Source organism: Anolis carolinensis, chromosome 5, assembly GCF_035594765.1.
Source record: "Anolis carolinensis isolate JA03-04 chromosome 5, rAnoCar3.1.pri, whole genome shotgun sequence".
Taxonomy (NCBI): domain Eukaryota; kingdom Metazoa; phylum Chordata; class Lepidosauria; order Squamata; family Dactyloidae; genus Anolis; species Anolis carolinensis.
In genome coordinates, this window is record NC_085845.1 from 41,662,823 (window position 1) to 41,685,714 (window position 22,892).

General features: G+C 39.0%; 1 long non-coding RNA gene across 1 annotated transcript in view; it reads left to right on the forward strand.

Moving 5' to 3' along the window:
- The first annotated feature begins 6,193 nt into the window (after positions 1 to 6,193).
- Positions 6,194 to 22,892, forward strand: part of LOC134299119 (uncharacterized) — a 43,601-nt gene continuing 26,902 nt past the window's right edge. Inside the window, exons 1-2 of the long non-coding RNA XR_010006256.1 lie at positions 6,194 to 6,430; positions 7,799 to 7,960. This is a non-coding gene — a long non-coding RNA (uncharacterized LOC134299119). The remainder of the gene's footprint in view (positions 6,431 to 7,798; positions 7,961 to 22,892) is intronic.

Here is a 22,892-nt window from a genome sequence, read left to right on the forward strand (position 1 = left end):
CAATGTATTAGATTCCTACCAAAGAGGTTTCTACAGCTAGTGAGCCTCTTCTGAAATTCTTATAACAAGGCAGGCATTATATTGTAACTTAGTCAGACCTCAGCCTTTAAGAATTAGAAACCATAGTAAAGTATATTAGGTATTTATATGTCTTTATAGTGAACATCATGAAAATCCCATGATAGCTAACAAAATCAGAAGCAAGTAATCCAGAGGATGAAAGAATGCAACACCCTGACCACTGACACTCTTAGACTCATAATCTTAGCTGTGTGACACTCAATAGCAGCTAGTGCCTCATTACAGACTTATTTAAGTTGTCATGAGGGCTAATCTGCTTTCTGATTAAGCCACTTTTGTAATCCTTGCTTCTGAGCATGTATACTCTTTCTCTTGCTTTTGCCTGTGGCTTCCGATGGGTCCTAAATAGACTTTTTAACACCATTCTAGCACTTTCCACAGGAAAGCAAAAAGGCAAAAGAGAAGATGAATGAATAGTTCTCATTATCTCTAGTGTTTTTGCTTTCTTAGTGGTGCTCCTCTTTTCCAAAATGAAAGAATACACAATGATGGGCAGTAATTGCTCTTCAATCTTTTAAATCTCTTATCACTTCTTCCCATATAGCTTCCTTGTATCAACAACCAAAAGCTCCTTTACTACACTTCTTTACACCACAGTGAGGAAAAACACCTTCAAAATAGTGCTTTTATTAAAATTACCTGCTGCTCTTTTGAAAGACGAACTATACAGACATATTCAGGGAATCTGAAATATAGAATTGAGATTTTTTTATTGAGTGATGGACATCTTTTTAAAAAAAGAAGAGAAAAGATTTTATCCCTAAATCTTAGTTTTTCCTCTGTTTAGGACATCAATTAGCAATATCTAGCATATCAATAAAATATGATGTGCTACTTGCTCAATATTTTAAATTCCAGTTTTTTAAAAATCAAGTAAATATAATGTAGTACAGTGGTTTGGATGTTATACTATATCTTTGGAGACCAGGACTGGAACCTCCACCAGGAAATCCATTGGTTGGCCTTGGGCAAATCACACACTTTCAGCCTCAGAGGAAAGAAAATTGAACAAATCTTGCCAAGAAAACAATGTGATATGTTCACCATAAATCAGAAATGACTTGAAGGTACACAACAGCAACAAATCCTTCCCTTCCTTTGTTCACAGTGTCCCCTTGTACCTTCTTCTTAACAAGGTCCTTACTGAAATATTTCAAATACAAGAGCTTGAATTATTAAAATTAACTTCCTTTTGCTCTGCCATCCTCCCACTTTTACCTGGAGACCATGAGTAATTTGCTACTTACTACATTCATATCAATCATTCAATCAATAAAAACTTTATTTATATCCTTCCCCATATCCTCGTGGGGACTCAGGGAGGCTCACAGACATAAAAAGGCAAATATTCAATGCCTTGTCATATGCTTGTCATATTCTTGTCACATATACTTGATTACATGTTTCATTATTTGACCCGTTCTTTCCCCCATTGTACACCTTCATCCTTATGAGCTTGCTACAGTAGAGAAATAGACATTTCACTTAACATATTTAATGAATAGGTTGTAATCCCCTTCTCACTTGTAAGTTAAATTTTGTTTTTATCCTTCTTCTTACACTTAAACCTATTTTATTCCATTTCATTTAAATACCTACTGTATATACTTGTATGTAGTCAACTTTATATATAAGTCAAGGACAAGGTTTTGCCCAAAATTATGGAGTTAATTTGATCTGTGGACAAGTCAAGAGTCAGTCTGCAGAGAGGGGCAAGCCCCAGAACCTCCTCAGAGAGCCAGTTATCCTTGGTCACCATCACCATTTTTCTGTCCAAGCATTCACACAGGTATTTCACTACTCTGTACATAGAAGGGAATGGTTCCTCTTAAAATAAAAGTTAAGATACAGCATTACCTCTTAGCAAAATTGAACCATCCCTTTTGCTGAATAAAGTGGCAAAAGGTAAAAGCTTCTCTATCCTGGGGGAGCCCAAAAGAAGCACTGACCCCTCAGCACTTCTTTGAGGAAAAATGTCAAAGTCATTGTTACCATTCCTGTTTTCCCACCTAGCCATTCAGAAAGGACAAAAGTAGTGTTATGACAAAGAGGATAGAGGAGGTCAGTGATTTTTTTAAGTTCCCCTGGGACTAACTAAGCACTTGTTTTCTACTATTCTACTCAGGGAAAAGGGATATTCCTTTTTTTAAAAATAAATATTAAGGAGTTGTACTTAGATTGACTATTGGGTAAGATTACTCATTTTTGGGGTGATTTTTTTTACTAAATACATATAGTATTCTTTCTAATCAAAAAGTATCCAGTTGAATTCCTTTCGAGAAAATTTAGATTGAGGGGGAAATTATGATTGAGGAATTCAAATTTCAATTAATGAGTTTGAAAATAAATTTGTGATCTGAATTATAAGAACAATAATAACAATAACAATAATAATAAGGACCAAGATACCACTTATTTTCAACATTTGGGAAATATGACAGAATGAAATTATTCCACTACTAAGCATATGTATCAATGTGCATGGCTGAAAACCCATTGAGCAGTATGCAGAGCACAGAGGCAATTCATATACATCAATATGTTATCATGTGTTGCAATTTGGTTTACATTATTATCAACTAGATACAACAGTTGCTCCTTTTTAAAAAAAAATAATTCTACATATGTAGTCAAATTGGACCAGTGTACAGGATGCCAGTCAGATTCTGTGTCAAAATAACTCATTTCAATGTGAATATTCAGGTTGATAGCAAGGAAGATGGGAATCACTCATAATGTCTGTTCTCAGGCATGAAAACCTGATTTTATTACAGAAGCTGCATGTTAAATACAGAAGTTATTGTGTGCACTTCTTATTTTTGCTTTAATGTAGTTGTAGTTGCCCTTGTTTTGCTTTAGCTTTTAAAATATACCTCCCAAAATCACCGTGTGGCAGAATGTGAACAAAGCTTGTTTAAATAGAAGACCATGCTGACAATTAAATGCAGGATCATGCATGCTTCACTGCCATGCCTTATTAGAATGGATGTGAGCAGAGTCAAAGTGTTGAAATTATGGGTTTAGGTTTTGTCTGTGTGGCCTTATTATGTCTACCAAGGAGAAAATATTAAAGCAGAGAAATGTAATTGTGTACCTTAGGCTGGAGTCATATGAGCATAGCTCCTACTTATGCCGTTAATGAATCAGAATCTCAGCCTTAAGAGGCTCTTCAAATGTTGTACAAAGATCTATTTTCTTGTTCATAAATTATTTTCTTTTACGTCCCCTCAAAAATGGTAGTAATTCAATATAAAAATTGGGTACAATGACTTTTGATTTAAGACCAGCTCATGATGCTTTTTCAACCTTATCTATATGTGCGGTAAACTAGATAATCCCATTAGCCCATATTTTGAATAGGGGCTTACTTAAGCTGTGAAAGGCATAGTTCCCAAAGCGGTGAAAGGCATAGTTCTCAAAGCAGACTATCTTCCCTACCACTGTATAACACACCCTGTGCCACACAGGACATGGTGCACAGAGGCACAGGAGAGGGGTACGTGGTAGAGAGACATGACCCTGCTGGTCTTTAAAACTTCCTTTTATATTAAGCTGCCACCAACCTAAGACGCTTTAGGATTTTTGTTTTAAAATTATTTGAGGTAAACTTATCCCACTTCTGCCAACACTGCTGTTACCCCTGGCTCCCAAACAACTGTTTATTTAGAGGCTTTTCTGTAGTACCAGGATGTTAAAAGGTTGGAACTATCACACAGGCTTGATGATGGAATGAGGCACTGTAGAGACGTTTTGAAAGTTAAATAGAACAAGATTTATTTTCTTAAAAACAGACAACTAACTACTTCTGAGAGGTACAAAAGCGTGACTTGTTACAAAAGTTCTTAAACTTGACTTGGTTGTTTGTTCAGTTCACTTCACTTAGTTACAGACAGATTTACCAGACCAATCTAACTATTGGTTAACAGAACCCTCGCTCTATCTCTGAGAATAGTAACGAGTTTAACTAACCTAACTAGGTAGTCCCCTGGGTTATTGACTAACTCTGTCCTAGAGTTCTACCTGTTAAATAGCTCAGCCTAGAGAGTCAATCCCTTGTGCCAATTCCCACAAGAATTCAAACTGCTGTCTGACCTTTTTTCTGTCAGCTCACAGCAATTAACTCTCTAACCTATACTTCCACTGAAGCTCAACTCTGATTCTCACTGACTGAAGCTCCCTTCTTTCTTCTCCCTCCTTTTTAAGACTTTGCTCCTCCCAACTTCCTCTGGCCAATCCTGGGAGTCTCCAAACTCCTCCCCTTTTCAACCAGCCTCAATTAAGATGGCTACCTCCCTGGCATTCTCTCCCAAAATGGAGGCCTGCCCTACTGTTATCCAGGGTCCCTTTCTGGCCTAACAGGTAAGATTCACTACACACTGTATCTTGCATTTAGTGTTCTTTATTGTGTCAGTATTGGAGTCGCGGTGGGGTAGCAGGTTAAACTGCTAAGCTGCAGAACTTACTGATCGGAAGGTTGGCAGTTCAAAACCACAGATGGGGTGAGCTCCTGTTGTTAGCCCCAGCTTCTGCCAACCTAGCAGTTGAAAAACATGCAAATGTGAGTAGATTACCTTTCTGCCATTACCTTTGGCAGGAAGGTAACGGCACTCCATGCAGTCATGCCACCCACATTGTTATGGATAACTTGTAAATGAATGATAGACATCTTCCACTCTGGCTCCATCTCAGTTTCCTGGACCAGATGTTCGTTCTTCTTGTAGCAAAGATAGGTCTTATGTTGACTTCCTTCTTAACAGTTGTAAACATTCCCATAACATGAAAGAACCATTGTCTCTGCCCCAAAAGTTCATCAAATCAGCAAATGCTGACAGATGTAAACAGATGTAAACATTTCTCTTATCACTGTCACAGTTCTTGTTACAGTTTACAGGCAGGTCAACCATTTCAGGTCTCATTAGCAACTTTTAATTACAGTTCAGCAATCAGGCAGTTAGTCATTGCAGGCCTTAATATTTTAAAATGATGTCTCCAAAATTTAGATCTCATTCCTTCCTTCCATAAAATATATCATATTTTATCCACTTTTATTAAATTTGCACAGCATATTTTTGTGACATAATGACCTAGAAGGCACCCCAGAGTCAGACACAACTAGATTTAATGTCAAGGGGAAACCCTTACCTTTACTTTTTTATTGTCTCAGTGGAAGGTAAGCATAGACTTAATTTTCAAATTTGTTGAAGTACATCATGGAGGAAAACAATGAGTTAATAAGAAGGAATAAATATTTCTTTGAACATCTATTTAAGGATAATAACAGGGATGGGCACATTCAATTAAGACTGCCAGCCATTCTTCTGGATATTAAGTCCATTACACAAAAACATACAAACATACCTTGTAATAATACAATTTTCTTTATTTATCACAGTCCCACCACACACAGAGAAATGCGAACCCTATGACTTTATGGAATCCATCAGGCTTCCTGCTATATTTATGATATATAATGGGCTTCCTACCCATTAAAACAGATGACTTGCTATTTTTCAAGCCACAGCTTTTAAGGATTATCCCCAATGCATCTATCCGTTTGAAGTTTGGAAAGCTCTCATCTTCTCAGAAAGGTCCAGAACTGCCACCTTCATGTCTACACTATCGGTTCATTGATCAAAACATGAACCTTATTTCATACACACTAATTACTGACTACACAAGCTGCACTCAAGCAAGCAAAAGTAAAGCTATCAATTTCCAGACATGTATTCTAATGAGAAACAATGCTGACAAATTGCAATTTGGCCAGCTAAGCAGAAGGTAAAAGCCAGTATATTTGCTGCAGGTATATCCTGTTACCATCTACCAGCTGCAGCATTCCCTATGAAACCAAATAATTGCATCTGTTAGATTATTGGAGAACTTTAAATGTTAAGACTTGAAATCTCTGGTGGGGCCCCAGATGGAGACAATGCTGTCACTGCTTTTGGTTGCCATTGGAAACAGATTGAGTCCAGTAATCAGACTGGACAAGTAATGTCTCCAAGTGCACTTTGCCTAACCAACAGTGGCAGGCCTCTTGCCTCATAGTGATAAATGCACAGGATCTGTCTTGCATCTCATTTTCAAGTTTGGCAGGCTAACATAATCTATTAATGAATGGAGACATCTATAAGCATGTAGCAGGGTGCCAACAACAGTTGCTAACCCTCCACATCTATCTTATTTCATTTGATTTACAGTTGGGGCAACAAATAAACTGCTGACACTTGGCCAGTGATGCCCATGTGAATATAGAAGTGGTGGAAACTTTAAGCTATAACAAACAATTGATGCCACTTGAGAAGCTTACTCTACTCATCATCTATGCTATAGAGAAGGAAAGCATATGGTAAAATATTACATCGGTGTATATCAAAGAAAGCAAGAGAGCTTGAAAGACTGAGAATTATACATGCATATAAATAGAAGGGATCTGTACTAACAACTACAAAATGGGTTCATAGCATGATGGGATAATTTAGAATATAATCCAATTTGGCTTCTACTAATTTAAGGACTTACTGATTCAAATAAGGTTGTAGAGTGCTGTACACAGAATGCCATATTTATAACCTAAGCTTTCTGTTTGTCAGCTTGTTGTTATCATTGTTATAATTGTTGTTGTTATTTTCCAATGCAGAACTGTTTGACTGATTTATGAAGTCATTCTATCTTGAATTGAAGTCTGTATGTGTGCGTGTAATGAGATTCAACACCTTAAGGAATAGGAAATATATATTTTTTCATATATCAATTTACATTGCAAATTTTGTACTTTTCATGTTGCGATGTTAATGATTCAATGGTTATGATTTACCCAGAGGTGTATCTATTTTTAAAGCCAAAAGGGATAAAACAATTAATCAGTTAACTATAGTATTTGTTAATACCAAATAAGGTGACATATATTTCCTACCCAAGGGTAATTGTCAGTTCCTCTTTGTTTTAATTGACCTTTAGGATAGTTGTTCTAATTAAAAGAATTATATGATCTAATGATTTCTGCAGCATATCACATATTGTACATACTTATATCTTAGGCTATCGTACAATACTTTCACCAAGAAATAAAATAAATGTATATAAGATTATATTATCATGTAATTGATGTAATAATGCATTATGAGAGAATATAGCATTTGAAAAAAAACATGGTGAGTACTGTATTTCATTGCATAATAGTCGCACTTTCCCTTCCCTTTTTTGATGAAAAAGGGGGGTAGATGTGACTATTACATGATGAAAAAAGGGGCAGTTTTATGTACCATGGTTGAAAACTGTCTAGCTAGGCTTACCTCTCCATATGTTTTGCTGCCTTACATAAACAACATCTTTACCTGTTCACATGCCACCTTTCAGCAAGGGTGCTTTAATCATGTGCTCACCCACCAGTCCACCTGCCTGCCTTTCACTTACTCAGTGACTCATTGTGCTTTCCATAGCTGAGTCTGGAAGCATGAACTCAATGGTGGGAAGTGCTGTGCCTGAAAGGTGAGCAGGTAGATGAGTCAGTGCAGCACCACTTCATTCATTCAGACACTCACTCATCTTTCAGGCACAAGGCTTCCCACAGCTGACTACCTGAGACAGCATTGCTGTTTTCCCCTCTCCATGCAATAACTTTTGACTTATCCATGGGTCATATTAATCCAGAATTGTGGCCTGCAAACCTCTTCTTATCTTGTACATGAAGTAGCCTTTACATGTGTACCTACAGGTATGTTAAAGAAGATGGTAATCACAAAAAAAGGAAAAACGAGGCAGTTAAGTTCTTGGGATGATAGAGGTATTCATGTTGACTCTTCTCCTCCAGTGGCCACTCCAGTGCAATGTCAGTTGGAATGAGGAAGGTGGCAAGCTCAGGAGTAGCTAAGCTCAGGTAAGATATAGGTGTACAGTTTTCAAAGGCTACTTTAGACAGAGCTCCTCTTTCTTTAGAATACTTGGGACAGAAAGAGAACCATGATATAAAGATAATCAGAATTTTGATGGCTAATAATGCGCAATTCTTCCAAAATGGCTATGGGAGCAAGCGGCAGATTTCCCATGGTACTCAAAACCGGGGGGGGGGGGGGGAGTGTATAGTGTGTAAATGCATGTATGTGCTTACATGTATGTACTGCAGTGAATCTTTGTATTCACTTGCAGAGCTAGGAACATTCTTATATTATTTCTGTTATGCTTGACTTCTGAATTACATTCTCTGAGCAACTGTAGTTGATATTTTTCATATCACGATGAAAGCATTATTAGGCCCCACCTCTTGTGACATTAGCCATATATGATCCAGCTTTTACATTTTGTCCCTGAAATCTCAGAGACTGGAATGCTCCTAACTTGGCAATCTAAGGGCAGTTCTATGCAGCCATTTAAATGGAGTCAGGACGTGGATTAATGAGAACTTGCTCAATTCCAGTTCTACATGGGATATGCACTGATCAGCTACAGCAGATTTGTGGCTTATTCCAGAATTTCTAGTGGCTCTGGTTGGATGTATGCTGCAGCGCAAATTAGGGGTATATGTTTTGCAAACACCTTGAATTGTCCAGTATTGAACTGCATTTTAATACCTGTGTAGAACCACCCTGAATCAAGTTTACTTGGGTAAGTGAAATGGCTTTGCAGTTAATGGCTTATGTGGGTTATGGGGAAATTATGCTCTTTAATAATAAGACATTTATCCCCATTTCAGATTGGTACATGTGGAGTTAATACTGAATTCATCTTAAAAAAATGATTTTTTTTAAAAAAGTAATATTTGTTGTCCCTCCTTTTTATTTTGTGTTGTAGTCTGATGGCATATTATCCTCCATTTATTTGATGTTCTTCAATTTTGGCTTCTCAAATGTCCCTAACACCTGCAGTAAAGCTCAAAAGCTCTGGATCCCATTTTAGCAATCAGCATCAGGAATGAAAGCTTTGTAAGGGAATTTGAGTAAAATCAAAAGGATTCTATTTGTATTTTGAAACAGAAACTAAATCCTTCACTAGAATTCTTTTTACAAGATTATACCTTTCACCTCTATCCCACCTCCAGCAAGTTGACAACAGTTTTAGTTATCAAGTGGTAATATCACATAAAGACTTTATGTTTGTTTCTAAAGAGGTCTAATGTTCTTTAGTTCAGATAACCCCTTATATCTTTCTTGAGCATTGTGAGCTTAACCTATGAAATCCAATACAACATGCCCCTTAATAAAACTGTTAAGGTAAGTTTTAAAAGTATTGTTCTTTTGTTGAAACAAGATGTTCTGCAGCCACCTCCATATTTGATAACATGGCTCTTCCTTCACTGGCCGCTTCAAATACCTATTTGTTGTGTTATGAAGGTATTGGGACTTGAGTTGGGTAAAAATGCAATGATAAGTCAAATATCACTAAGGCAAAGGGAGAGTTAAGCACTTCATCTAAACATCACACCTCTCCCCTTGCAATGTGGCTGTGTATTGGAAGAGTACCTGGAGTTCCCAGGGGTGCATATACACTGTAGAATTAATGCACCCTAGGTTCAAGATAACTGCACTAAAGCTTGGAAACATTTATTTTACTGGACTACAACTTCCAAAATAGTTATTCTATGGTACAATGGCTGTTAGAAGGACTTTTGAAGTTATAAGTCCAAAAAGTAAGTTTTTCAAGCTCTGACCGAATGTACGCTTCTAGTCTATGTCAGAAAATACATCACATGTTTTCTTGCTTATATGTCATTTGGTTATTATTTGATTTCCAAAAAAGTACACTGATTTCAATTTTCTGTGATTTTATTTAAGAAGTGACATTTACAGCAAGAGTAATTTCAATTTGTAGGTTTATTTGCAGGGCTTTTCTTTAAAAAAATGAAAAAAAAATGAATAATGTTCTGGAACTGAAGCTACATGGCAGATTAGCTTCATTTTTATGGAACAAGTTTAAAATATTAAAGAGTTTTCCCCCCAAGGGTTGGCTAATAAGCTATGAGTGATTTAAGAGTTTACTTGATAAGAATTCAACCTTAAAGAACAAGAAGGAGTTGTGCCTAAATAAGAACTGTATCTAATTAAATATACATAATTTCACTCTTTCATTTTCTTTGGCAAAAGCTTTGCAGGCCTTAATATTGCTTTAATCAGTATATTCAAATTGAAGCAATAAAAATTGAAATTAGGGTAAGAAAAAAAATGAAATTAAGCAAACACTTCCAAAGGATTCTGTTCTTCTGTCAGGATGCCAATACAGTTTTTTTTATAAAAAAGGAAAAAAAAACTCCTTTATGAAATGTATTACAGACTAAATACAGTAGCATAAAGGCAAAATAAGAAATACGACCAATCTAATTATATGCCCAGTTTGTTCCCACTAGAGTAGATAGTGTCAATTAAGATTTTTAACTGCTCCACTGCATATCACAATCTAGCTTTTTGACAATGTGGAAAATTTAAAAATCTAGCTTTTAAAGCCATAAAAACATATCATAATCTTGAGCAATTTTTAGTATTTCTAAGAATCAAGATTACCCAGTGAAAGAAAAACCTCACCAGCAATTTGAATTTCTTTTGTCCTAGTCCAGGAGCCTGTCTACATGGGCTATAGACCTCATAGAGACTGGAAATGGGAAGGTCTTGTTAGTACTTGGATGTGGGATTAGCAATGAATGCCAGATACTTAAAGCTATATTTCAGGGGAAGAATCTGACAAAAACATCTCTATGAATTCCTTGCACAATAAAACCATAGAAATCCAACATGCAATGTACACACACACACTGACCATAATAAAATGGGAAGCCTACAACTTGGTTTTCCTTAGAAAGAAGGTAGATGGAATTAGGGAACACTGTTCAGATTTGTGTGTGTGTGTGTGTGTCAGGGGTGACTTGAGAAACTGCAAGTCATTTCTGATGTGAGAGAATTGGTCATCTGCAAGAAAGTTGACCAGGGGACGCCTGGATGTTTGAGGTGGAAATGAAATTCAGTAAAATAATTACCCATAATTACCCACTCTGTCTTCTATCTAGTTATCTACTTAGACATCCAAATGACATAGTCTCTAAGCACAAAGAAAACTAAACTTCCTCTGGGATATAACAACAATGATTTTAAAATGATTTGGGCTTATGAGGTCCTGGGGTCTCACCATGGTTCTCAAGAAATACAGCAGGAGGGTTGTCCTGTCACCAGCATAGACTTAATAGAAGGAGAGCTTGAGTTACCCACTCAGCTTGGATTCCACATCCAGACAGAGCAACACATTTGTATGTTATATTACTGTTGTGGTTTTGTATTTGTACATCGGTATTTGTATATTTATATTTGATATTAGAACAATGTTTGTGCTATAATATTATATTAACCGAATTACTGAAATTCAGTTCCTTTGTAGAAGATGAATGCACTGTAGCCCATGGCCTCATGTGCAGCCAAGATAATTTTAGGCCCCCCAAGAGTCCCAAAGCACCCTTTCATTTATTTTCATTATTAATATGTCCACCGTTTTGTTACATTTTTGGCCCACTGGGCTATTTTTTAATGATCTTACACTTTCCATACCTATCAGAAATGGAGATGATTAGATTTATTATGAAGAAAGCCCTTAGGACTTTTTCAATATATTTTATACTAGCTTGGGGACCTGGCAATGCCCAGATTATTTGAAAAAGGCATTAGTTGTCTTTGAATGTTATGTATTCTCAGTTTGCAGTGAGTGAACTACAATTCCCAGAATTGTGAGGCAATCCTCCCCAAACGCTGCCAGTATTCAAAGTTGACTATTTTGGGTCTGTGTACCAAGTGTGGTCCAGATCTGTCATTGGCTGGTCATCGCCTGGCTGCGGTGCTCTCTGATGAGGGTGAAGTACTACAACTCCCAGATTCCTGGGGCAATTGTCCTGAAACATCTGTCAGTATCCACAGGAAGCTATGTGGAGTCTGTGTGCCAAGTGTGGTCCAGATTGATCGTTGGCTGGGTTCAGTGGTCTTTGGATACAGGTGAACTACAACTCCCAAAATCAAGGCCCATTCCCACAAACCCTTTCAGTATGTTCAGTTGGTCATGAGGCTTCTCTGTGCGAAATTTGGTCCCAGTCCATTGTAGGTGGGGGTCACTGTTTCTCTGAATGCAGGTGAACCATAACACTCTTTTCCCCAAACTTGTCCAATATGTTCTATTGGTTATGGGGACTCAGTGTGCCAAGTTTGGTCCTGGTCCATCATGGGTAGGGTTCAATCGCAGGTGAACTATAAATCCCAGTACCTACTACTCCCAAATGTCCAGGCCAATTCCCCTCAAAACCCACCAGCATTCAAATCTGGGTATATCGGGTATGCATGGCAAGTTTGGTCCAGACCCATCATTGTTGGGTTCATAGCATCCTGGGTGTAGGTGAACTACAACACCTCTACATTCCCCAGTAGGAGTCACAGTGCTCTGACTTGATGCAGGGTGAACTACAACTTCCACCAAGTGGAGTCAATCCCCCAAATTCCTCCAGGAAATTTAGTTGCTGCTCATTTTTGCTGTGTTATGCAGACAGATTTGAAAGGGAAGGGCAGTAGGCGGGGTCATGCAAATTCCATATTAATGGAGAACCCTGGGATGCCTGCCTGTGGTGGAGGACAATGCAAAATCCAGGATGAAATGGTCCCCAAATGAAAGCATTCCTTGGGTGGTGGTTCATTGTGTTTGGGGAGGACATTGGCAGGGGTTGGCCTACATGTTCATGGCGCTCGCTGTAACCACAATGTCAGTGGAAAAGTGTGACTTGCTGTTTCCTCAGCACTGGGAACTGTAGCCTCATCGTGGAGGCCGGAGGCTGTATGTGTGAGCAGACACCCATGCCACATACACACATACGGGTTTTCACTTTTATTATGGACTAGCTTGGGCACCCGACGGTGCCCGGGATATTAGTAGAGGGCATTGAGTTGTTTTGGGATGTGAGGAAATATCACTTAAGTTTGGTCCAGATCCATTGTCGGCTGCATCCAGTGCTGTCTGGATAAGTGTGAACTACAACTTCCAGATTCCCAGGACAATCACCCTGAAATCCTGCCTGTATGCACAGTTGGGCATGATGAGGCTGTGTGCCAAGTTTGGTCCAGATCCGAAGTCAGGTGGGTTCAGTGCTGTCTGTATAAGGGTGAACTACAACTCCCAGAGCCAAAGGTCAATCGCCCTGAAACCCTGCTTGTATGCACAGTTGGGCATGATGAGGCTGTGTGCCAAGTTTGGTCCAGATCCGAAGTCAGGTGGGTTCAGTGCTGTCTGTATAAGGGTGAACTACAACTCCCACAGCCAAAGGTCAATCACTCTGAAACCCTGCTTGTATGCACAGTTGGGCATGATGAGGCAGTGTGCCAAGTTTGGTACAGATCCGAAGTCAGCTGGGTTCAGTGCTGTCTGTATAAGGGTGAACTACAACTCCCAGAGCCAAAGGACAATCATCCCAAAACTCTGTGTGTATGCACAGTTGGGCATGATGAGGCTGTGTCCAGATCTGACATTGGCTGGGTTCAGTGGTCTCTGTATAAGGGTGAACTACAACTCACAGAGCAAGAAGTGAGTGAAGCTACTTGGTCCATCCTCCCTCAATCTGCCCCAGGATGGAAAGGGGTTCATGGGGGTTTTGTGTGCCACGTTAGATCCAGTTATGTGTCAGAACCCAGGCTGCGGAGCACCAATAACCATGCGCAGAGACCAGAATCTATCTAATATCTTTATTAAAGGAATATATAAAGTCAATAAAAACAAGTGAAGAATATAGTTCAGAAGCAGACCTTTCAGGAAAGGTCAAATATAGTCCAGGAAATCAATGTCCAATATGAGATATTAGAGTCCAAAGTTATAATCCAATAACCGAAACACACACTTTGCCAAGCAAAGTGTGGGGAAAAGACAGGGTCCTTTAGTCCAATGGAGCTTGACAACAAGGCTGGGAAACAAACTAGATTCTTGGCAAACAAGACTGGATACGTGGCAACAAGAAGCAAGAAGCAAGAACAAGGTCTGTGGCGAGGTCCGAGGGAACAAGGCAGGCTTGGAACTAGAACAAGGTCCGTGGCAAGGTCCTGGAAACAAGGAACTGGAGTAGCGTAGTCCACACACGATCTCACTCCTGAAGCTGACGAATTGACTCCGCAAGGATCTCCTTGCGGGTAAACACCTATATAGGATCTTGTTTTCCCGCCAAGGAACACTTTCCCTGGGGAACAAGAAGTGAAACCCATACAGTGTCCAGATGCATGACTCCTTAAGATTTCCCAAGGGAAACAGGCTTAATCAGCTAATTGTCTGGCAGCGATTCTGGCGCTTCGGCGATTCGCCTCCCTAGCGCCTCTATCTCGATTATAATTATCCTTGCGAGAGAATGGGGGAGAATTCTGCTCAAGGCTTGTTTGGCTGACTTCTTGAGGGCAAACATCTTGCAGGTGCGGGGCCTCCGATTCTGGCTGAATCGGTGGGAAACCCAAGTTTTCCTCTTCGTCTGCCACAATAGTACTAGGAACGGGACTACATGGCCCATGAGACATCACATTATGTCACTGGTAGGAGTTGCACTGTCCTGTGGGAGCCATAGTAATTGCAAGTACTACAAATCCCATCACCCATGGTCCATCATCCCGCAAATGGCACCAGGGCATAAAGTGTGTCATGGGGATTAAGTGTGTCGAGTTTGGTCCAGATCCGTCATTCGTGGCAGACGTAGTTGTCTATGTAAGTGGTGGCCAATCAGAAAGCTGCCACATACTCACATACAAACATACATACATACATACAAACATTGACTTTTATTATATAGATAGATAGATAGATAGATAGATAGATAGATAGATAGATAGATAGATAGATATAGATATAGCAGTGGGCTCTATCACTTTAGCAAGTTTTGAATATTGTATAATCAATCATCTGACTAGCATACTTGCGGCTTCATTAAAATTCTATAATGTTCTCCATATTTGCCTACAAATTAGCACATTTTGCAGATTTGTTTTCATCCTTATAGTGACTGCCTTGTAGCTAGCTACCATGAGGATTAGTTGCTACTTTACATACTATTTAAAACAGGATGTAGCTTATGTTTACAAAAAACACTATCACCACCACAGCAAACAAAACCCTTAAACTCAGATGTATGTCGGAATGGGAAGAATCGGAGGGGGCAATTGCTTAATGACTTCAGCCTTTTCTTTTCTGTTTCATAGCAGTACAGAATAATATCTGGGATTAACAGCATTTAACAAAATTCATCATTACAAGGTTGAATACTTCATTACTTATGTGGGCTAAATTGGGTGGTTTTGCATAATGAAATTGCAAGTCTGAATAAAAAGGATTGTCTTCTTTTATATCATTCTGCATCCCATTTTTCCTTTTCTAGTAAGTAAGTAAGTAAGTAAAAGTTTATTTGTGTACCGCCCTCTCTCCCAGAAGGGACTCAGGACGGTTTCCAATATAAAATCAGCATAAAAACATTGTACAATAAAACACTGAAACACTATAAAGCACTAGAAGAGTACAAAAAAAGCATAGCAATTGGCTAAAATAATCACATAAACAGAAACAATATAGTCACTCAAAAACATATACATCACAGAAAAAAAAACCCACTGGGATGGAGGAGAGGATGGCCTGGAAGGGCCACTAGAACTAAAGTGCAATGTTATATTCTAAGGTGCTTTGGGGCAGAGGAATAAAGCACAATGTCTCAAATCCAGAGAGATGGCCAGTGCAGCTACTATAGCTATGGGCTCGATTATCCAAAGGTGCAGTGGAAGAGCCAGGTTTTAAGCAGCTTTTTGAAGGAAGCCAGGGTGGGTGCTTGCCGGATCTCCTCCGGAAGGGAATTCCAGATCCGGGGGCAACAATAGAAAAGGCCCGCTCCCCCGTCCCCGCCAACCAAGCCTGGGATGGTGCTGGGAGCGATAGAAGGGCCCTACCGGATAAACCAAGAGGTCAAGTAGGTTCATAGGGGGAGATGCGGTCACAAAGGTAGGTGGGTCCTAGCATTTCTTTTCTGTAGTTTTAAACCTTTAGAATCATAGATTTAAGAGGGATCCAAGGATCTCATCATATGGAAGTTTTCCTCCATTTCTACATTTCAAAGACAGACTCCCACAAGGTCCACTCTAACAATGCAGGACTGCTTCCAGTGGTTGCTTGTGGGACTCCCATCTCTGCAGCATGTAGAAATGGGAGGATTTCAATGATGGGCAGAAATTGATGCCTTTCCCCTACATATAGAAATGCTGTAAAATTTGTATTTTTCCTTGTGATGGGAAGTGGTAGATTTGTCCAATTGCTTTGTGATGTTTCAGTGTGGGCATTCATGTAGTGTTCTGCTAATGCTCCTTATGTTTCCATTAGTGGCTTAAAGACAGTGTAGATCCCATTGAAAGAAGTGTTTTAAAAAGTGTGACTGTGTCCTTTACTGTAGGGGCTTAAGGGGGAACAATTCCATGGAAATTGGTGTTTCAAAAAGGATGCCTATTTAAAATTGTGCTGGTGTCCTTGAAATGGTAGAGCTGGAAAGAGAAGGAGGCAATATCCTGTGTGATGGGGTGAATACATTCTCTGTTTTCTTTAAAGACAGAACTCCATGAAATATCACCCAAAGAAGATGATTTTGTCCATTCCTCTCCTCCCCACCCTTTATAGGATGAAGTCCTAAATAACTGAGAAGCTCCAATATGTCTACTTAAAATTAAATTACCAAAAGAGTCCAGGTCATACTGTCTATGTATCTAATATATTGTAGTCTTAATGAAGTTTGACTTCACTTTAATTGCTATGGCACAATGTTATAGAATCATGTGAGCTGTAGTTTTATATGATCCTTAGCCTTCTCTGCCAAAAAGAGCTGGTGCCTCACCACACTGAAAACCCCATGATTCCATTTCCTTTAGTCATGGTACCATAGTGTCAAACTATATTAATTCTAGAATGTAGATGCACTTGTAGTGAGAAAATAGGTAAATTCAAAGGGAGAAGTTAAAAATTAACAGATAGTGCATAATGTGGCAGTCAGAATGTTATCAGTTTTAGATTTTAAAGACCACATGCCAGCAGTCTCTCAAGAGCTGAACTTTTCTCCCATCTTCAGTTCATGAGTGGTGTCAACTGAAAAATAGATGCATAGTTTGCAATACACTTTATTTTGTTACATCTAACTTTTTGGCCATTGTATATATTTTTAAACCTAATTCTACTTGGAAATTCTGTTTCTAGCCCCTTTTCATTATTTCACTTTCATTTCTCAATCTGCCATTTGTTTCAAAAGGTGATAATGTGCGGTCGCTGCCCTTTCCCAAATGTTAAATAAAACTGAATTGTACAGCAATTCTCAAAGCCCTTCACTGATTCAAAGTATTGTTGCTATTACCCTTTTCAGCTGATAATTTTTAGTCAGATTTTAGTTTTCACCTTATGATTTCATATCTGAGGTATTAACTGAATTATTTCTGAAAGAAAGTAATGCTGTCCCAGATATCTTGGGGAGTAGGGGCAAGAGAATCCATATACTATGTATATCTATTACATTCTACTAATTATCACTGAATACTTTTATTTTAAAATAAAAAGAATTCTCCTATTTCTGGTGTTTATGACATTAGTGCTTTCTTTTGTGGAGGTGGGTGATAGGAAAGGTAAGCTAGGCTCAGGAAACATATAAATCACAGAACCATTTTAATGCTGAACAGCGATGAAGTCAAAGAGAGTGATGGAAAGAAATGGGAAACGTGTGGATATGCTGGCATTCCTCTAGTGCTCTGAACCAAAAACCCAATCTGCAAATAGCAAATAACATTGCCTTGTTCTGACACCAAATGGGAACATAGCCTATTTGGGTCAGAGTGTGTTCAGATGCCATCTAAATGACTGCTGCATTCTGAGATGCAAGGATTTGCCGTCTTGTGACTCTTTAATTTGAGACTGTTTTCCCATGGCTCGAAACAGATGTGCCAAATAGAGCTCAGCAATAAAGAAAGGCTGGGTTTTAGGCAATGTTTTTAATTTCCTCAATTAATTTAATAGCATGGTAGAATACTAGAGCACATCATATGCATTTTAGAACATGATCCTCTCAAGAAAATAGTACAGCAATTGTATCTAGTTTGTAGAATAGTGTGGCTGCACAATATTATCATGCTGCAAATATTGACTTATAAACTATAGCAAAACAAAACAAAAAGGCTTTATGGGCTTCCAATTATCCTTGGAGGCTATTTTGAGCCACCTAAGGGAACCCTGTAAGTGCCTTGCTACTGCTGCCTCCTAGCAACTCATACACTGGGGTTCCCTGCCCCCTAACAAATGTACTTATAATGCTTCACTTAAAAAGTAATCTGACACTGAGTTCTGAGAAAAGCAGTGGGGAGGTGGCTACCTTCCAAAACGCATGCTGGCCAGAGTGGTGGTGAAAAACTATGCCAGATCCAACTGATATAATTGAGGGGTTCTGTCTGAAGCTCTCCAAGGGAACAGAAGGAATTTTGAATTTAGTAGATCCTAATATACCTCTGTACAAATGTTTAATACTCTGTGTTTTAAGTGGGAGGGTAAGGAAGCAAAGGAAGGACTGTGTTGACTGATAACTGCTGAAAGTCCACTTATAGACCTAAATATTTCTGTAGGCGTAAGAGGGTCCATTAAGGTATCTACCTTTGTCAGAAAGCTACCATGTTTATTCATGAGTGCCCCAATGTATCCTAACTCACTTCAGACAGATGTCTCAAATAGTCAAGACTGCCTACCCAGGCATCAAAACTAATAACTTGTCCTCCATGAATTGGCTAATCGGACCATTTAAACCAATGAGCATCACTACAGTAAAATCTGCTAAAATAGTTTTGCACTATGTGAAAAGTATTTTCTATGATCTCTTCAGAGTCTTGAGTCAATTTCAATAAATGCTGGTTTTATGTGAGGCAAAGTCTCTATTTTCTGCTTATATTGAATACATGTGTTGGAGTTTTTGACTCAATGCAATATAAGAGCCAGCATGGTGTAGCAATTTGAATATTTAAGTAGATGAGTAGGGGCTGACCTTTTATTCTTGTTAGGCTATTCCCCATTGTCTGAGTATGATGGCCTTCCAAGTGCAGTGTCTTGGCAGTAAATACGTAGGAGCCCTATTCTTGACCCACATGTTATTCCATAGTGACCTTTTAGCCATGGGGAGCTGCTCCATCTTTACACTGATCACTTAGCTGAATCTTCCCTGTGGCAAGTAAATGTCACACAGGGCTGATCTGGGTTAACCAGGGCAAGAGTACCTTAACCCAACCTTTCTCTGAGTTAAACTAATTTGGAGAAAAGTCCAGTATTTAGTCTTTCCCCTGAGTTAGTAACTGGAACCGTCTGCAGTTTTCTTGATATCTATTCTCTGTTTCCAGGCTCATATGGCCTGGAGACATGAGATGGCAGTCCCCTGTCACCCCTTTCACTCTAAGCCATGGCTATCACCAGCCATGTCATCCAAACTCTCTTGCTCTTTGGTGCTCTGGCTGCCATCAATCAGAGTGTCCATGCACTGAGTGGAATGGAAGGGGGAGGGTTTCCCCCCCCCCTCCCAGCTTCCTTAACCAGGCAGCATACTGGCTGATATCAGCCGGAGCACCCAAGACCAAGTAGGTCAGATGACACAGCTGGTGACAGCCATGACACAGGGAATGGATGCTAGGGTGACTGCCCAACTGCAGTTAACCATGTTTGGTGTGGCTGTGCAATCAGGACTCTCTGCTGCCCCTGAGGTTTTTCAGGGAATCCCTATCTGGTTGTCTTGCATGTCTGGATGCCAAATTGAACCTGCATTAGTGATACCTATAGAAGAACCTTAGGGCTCAGGAACATTAATTTACAAATCCTCACTCAGCCATGGAAACCCACTAAGTAATTTTAGGGAAATTATGCTATTGCAGCCTCAGAAGAAGGAAAGGGTGAATCTTTCTGCCAAGAAAACCACATAATTAGCCCATCTTAAGATCTACATAAGGCAAAAAGTGATTTGAAAGCATAAAACAACAAACAAACAAACAAACAAACAGAAGATGCAAGAAGCATTATTTCATATTAGGATCATGGGTAGTTTTAACTGCTCAAGGAAAAATATAAATCTTTGATTGTGGAAATAAATTCCACAAATTTAATATGAGTTTGCTGCCAAGTTAGTACACCCATACCTAAGTGGTCCAATCTAGGATCTGCATAATTCAAAAGTGTTTTGAAAGCATGTGACAACATCAAACAAACAAACAAAAGATGCTAAGAATAATTATTTCATGGGTAGTTTTAACTGCTCAGAGACAAATGTAAATCCTTGAATGTGGAAATAAATTCCACAAATTTAATAGATCTTGCTGCCAAGGAGGTTTCCATTCTATGTATGTCTACTTGGAACCAAGTTCTACTGATGTGAATAGGATTTATCTCTGAATATTCATTCATGAGATATCATTGCATCATCTTTATTCTGATATATTTTATTGCATATTAATGAGGTTTTCCCAGTTCATTGTATTACATATTTATAGCAATTTACTGAGGATTCTTGTGAAAATATTCAAGACAGCGAAATCCTCATGAGCTTATTGTATCACTGAAATATCATCATTTATAAATTTTCTATTCATTAAATTTCATATTCAGAAATAATTCAATCCAATTTATACTCCCAAATAAAACTATATCTCTGTCAATTTTCACGGTAGAAGAAGCCAAAAGGTATATATTATGGATTTCTAAAAATGATTATTAAGTCCCCTGTGTGTGAATGAAAACCTGTAAGGACTGTTTTCAGCAATATTTACATTGTCCATTGAATACACTAATAGAAACAGATTTGATGTGGTTCTGTTCAAATTATCTCAATCCCTGGATGGTACAAGGAATATAAAATACATCAATTCTACAAACTGGCTTTCTGTAAATGAAAATCCATTTACAAATTGAAAATAAAATATAACTGCACTTGAACAATCAAAATCCAAAATAGAAGGTTCATCTGCAATATTCTGATGAGCCAAACTACATATTATACATTTAGTCCTTCATACCCACAGGTTCTGTACACATGGATTCCACCATCCAGAACTTGAAGATAGTTATGGTGATGTGTTTTAACATGGCTTGAGCCATGAAGAGAGGCAGGTAACACATTATTGTTGTTGTTGTTGTTGTTGTTGTTATTTACATATTATTATTAAATATTATTATACATAACATCACAGCACACATGCACATTAGGTCCACATGTCTGGGATTCTTCTCCGAATATCAGGCTCTTCCCAAGGGCCTAGGATATTAGAGGTATTTTTGTAGAATGTGAACAGTCCTGAGAAGTGCTGCCTTCTGCAGCATGTGAATTGATGTCCAAACTAAGGCTTTTCAAGTGATTTTTGGGGTTCCTTGGAATGCCTCCAAGAGCACCAACCACTATTGGTATCACTGTTGTTCTGTTCTCCTTTGCCATAGTTGTCCAATTTCAATTTGTAAGGCCTTGTATTTCGTGATCTTTTCCAGCTCTTTGTCCTCTACTATACTGTCTCCTGGTACTGCAATGTCTATATCAAAAACATATTTCTTTTCCACAACAGTTATATCTGGTGTGTTATGTGGCAGGTTTATCTGTTTGGATTCTAAAATCCCAGAGTATTTTTTCTTCTTCATTTTCTGTGGTCTTTTCCAGCTTGTGCGCATACCAGGTTTTACTGCAGGTTAAGCCATACTTCTTGCAAAGGTTTCAGTGCCCCATTGCTGCTAGCTGGTTGTGACGTTCAATATAGTCAGTCTGGGATATTTTCTTGCTACCACAAATGAGGTGTTCCACTCTCTCCTCACTTTCTTTGCATAGATGACATGATACTCCTATTGATGGGCTTGGGCCGAAGTTAAGTGTTGATGAGAAGTCTGAACAGCTGGAGTCAAGTGTAGATGAGCAAGGTTCTGATGAGAGGTTTGAGCCAGGGGAGGTGTCGGGGAAAAACTTTTCACCGATTTCTGCAAAGCAACAGTCTGGTTGTCAAGAGTCAGACGCCAGTTAACATACAAAACAAAGTTTATTTCGAAGATAAGCCAAAAATAACATAAACACAGGAAATATCCTTGAAACACTTCACTCTTCAGTGTTTCGAGAGTAGATTGGACAATAATAACTCAAAAACGAGCCACGCTAATTTCCCATGCTGGCATTCAATAAAAAACTAAATAACTCTTCAATTCAGCTTTGGAAAACAAATAGAGTTAATTGCTGGAAAATAAACAAACTAGAAAAGCAGTAAAGCTGCTTCCACGGTGCAGATAAGCCGAGAGCCTCAAAGGGATGATGAATAGCCGTCGTCAGAAGAGTCCAAGGTCAGGTCAGGAGGCAGCAGAAATTCCGAAAGACAAACCAATAGTCAGAAGCCGGGAGTAGCCGTCAGTCAGAGGGCGTAGACAGAAGCCAGGCCAAATTCAATCCAAAGTCCGAAGAGGGTGCAGACATCCAAAACAGGTCCACGATAAGACACAGCGAGAGCCAAGCCAAATGGTATCAGCAGATCCGAATCGCAGTCCAAGTCCAGAAACACAGAGATCCCAATGGCGCCTCAGCAACACCTTGCCACACACAAAGTGCAGTGGCCAAACATTCCCATTTTATTCCCCTTCCTCCTGGGTGACCAAACACTCACACCCAAACACCAGGTGTCCCAAATCTACTCAGAGTCTGAACTCCACACAGCTAGAGCTCGTGGATCTGGAGTACCTAGCAATTCGTCGGAGTCCCAATCATCCTGCCCACACTTAGCCCCATGAACACTTAAAGAACCATCCTCCCTTCTCCAAGCATCCCAATTGGG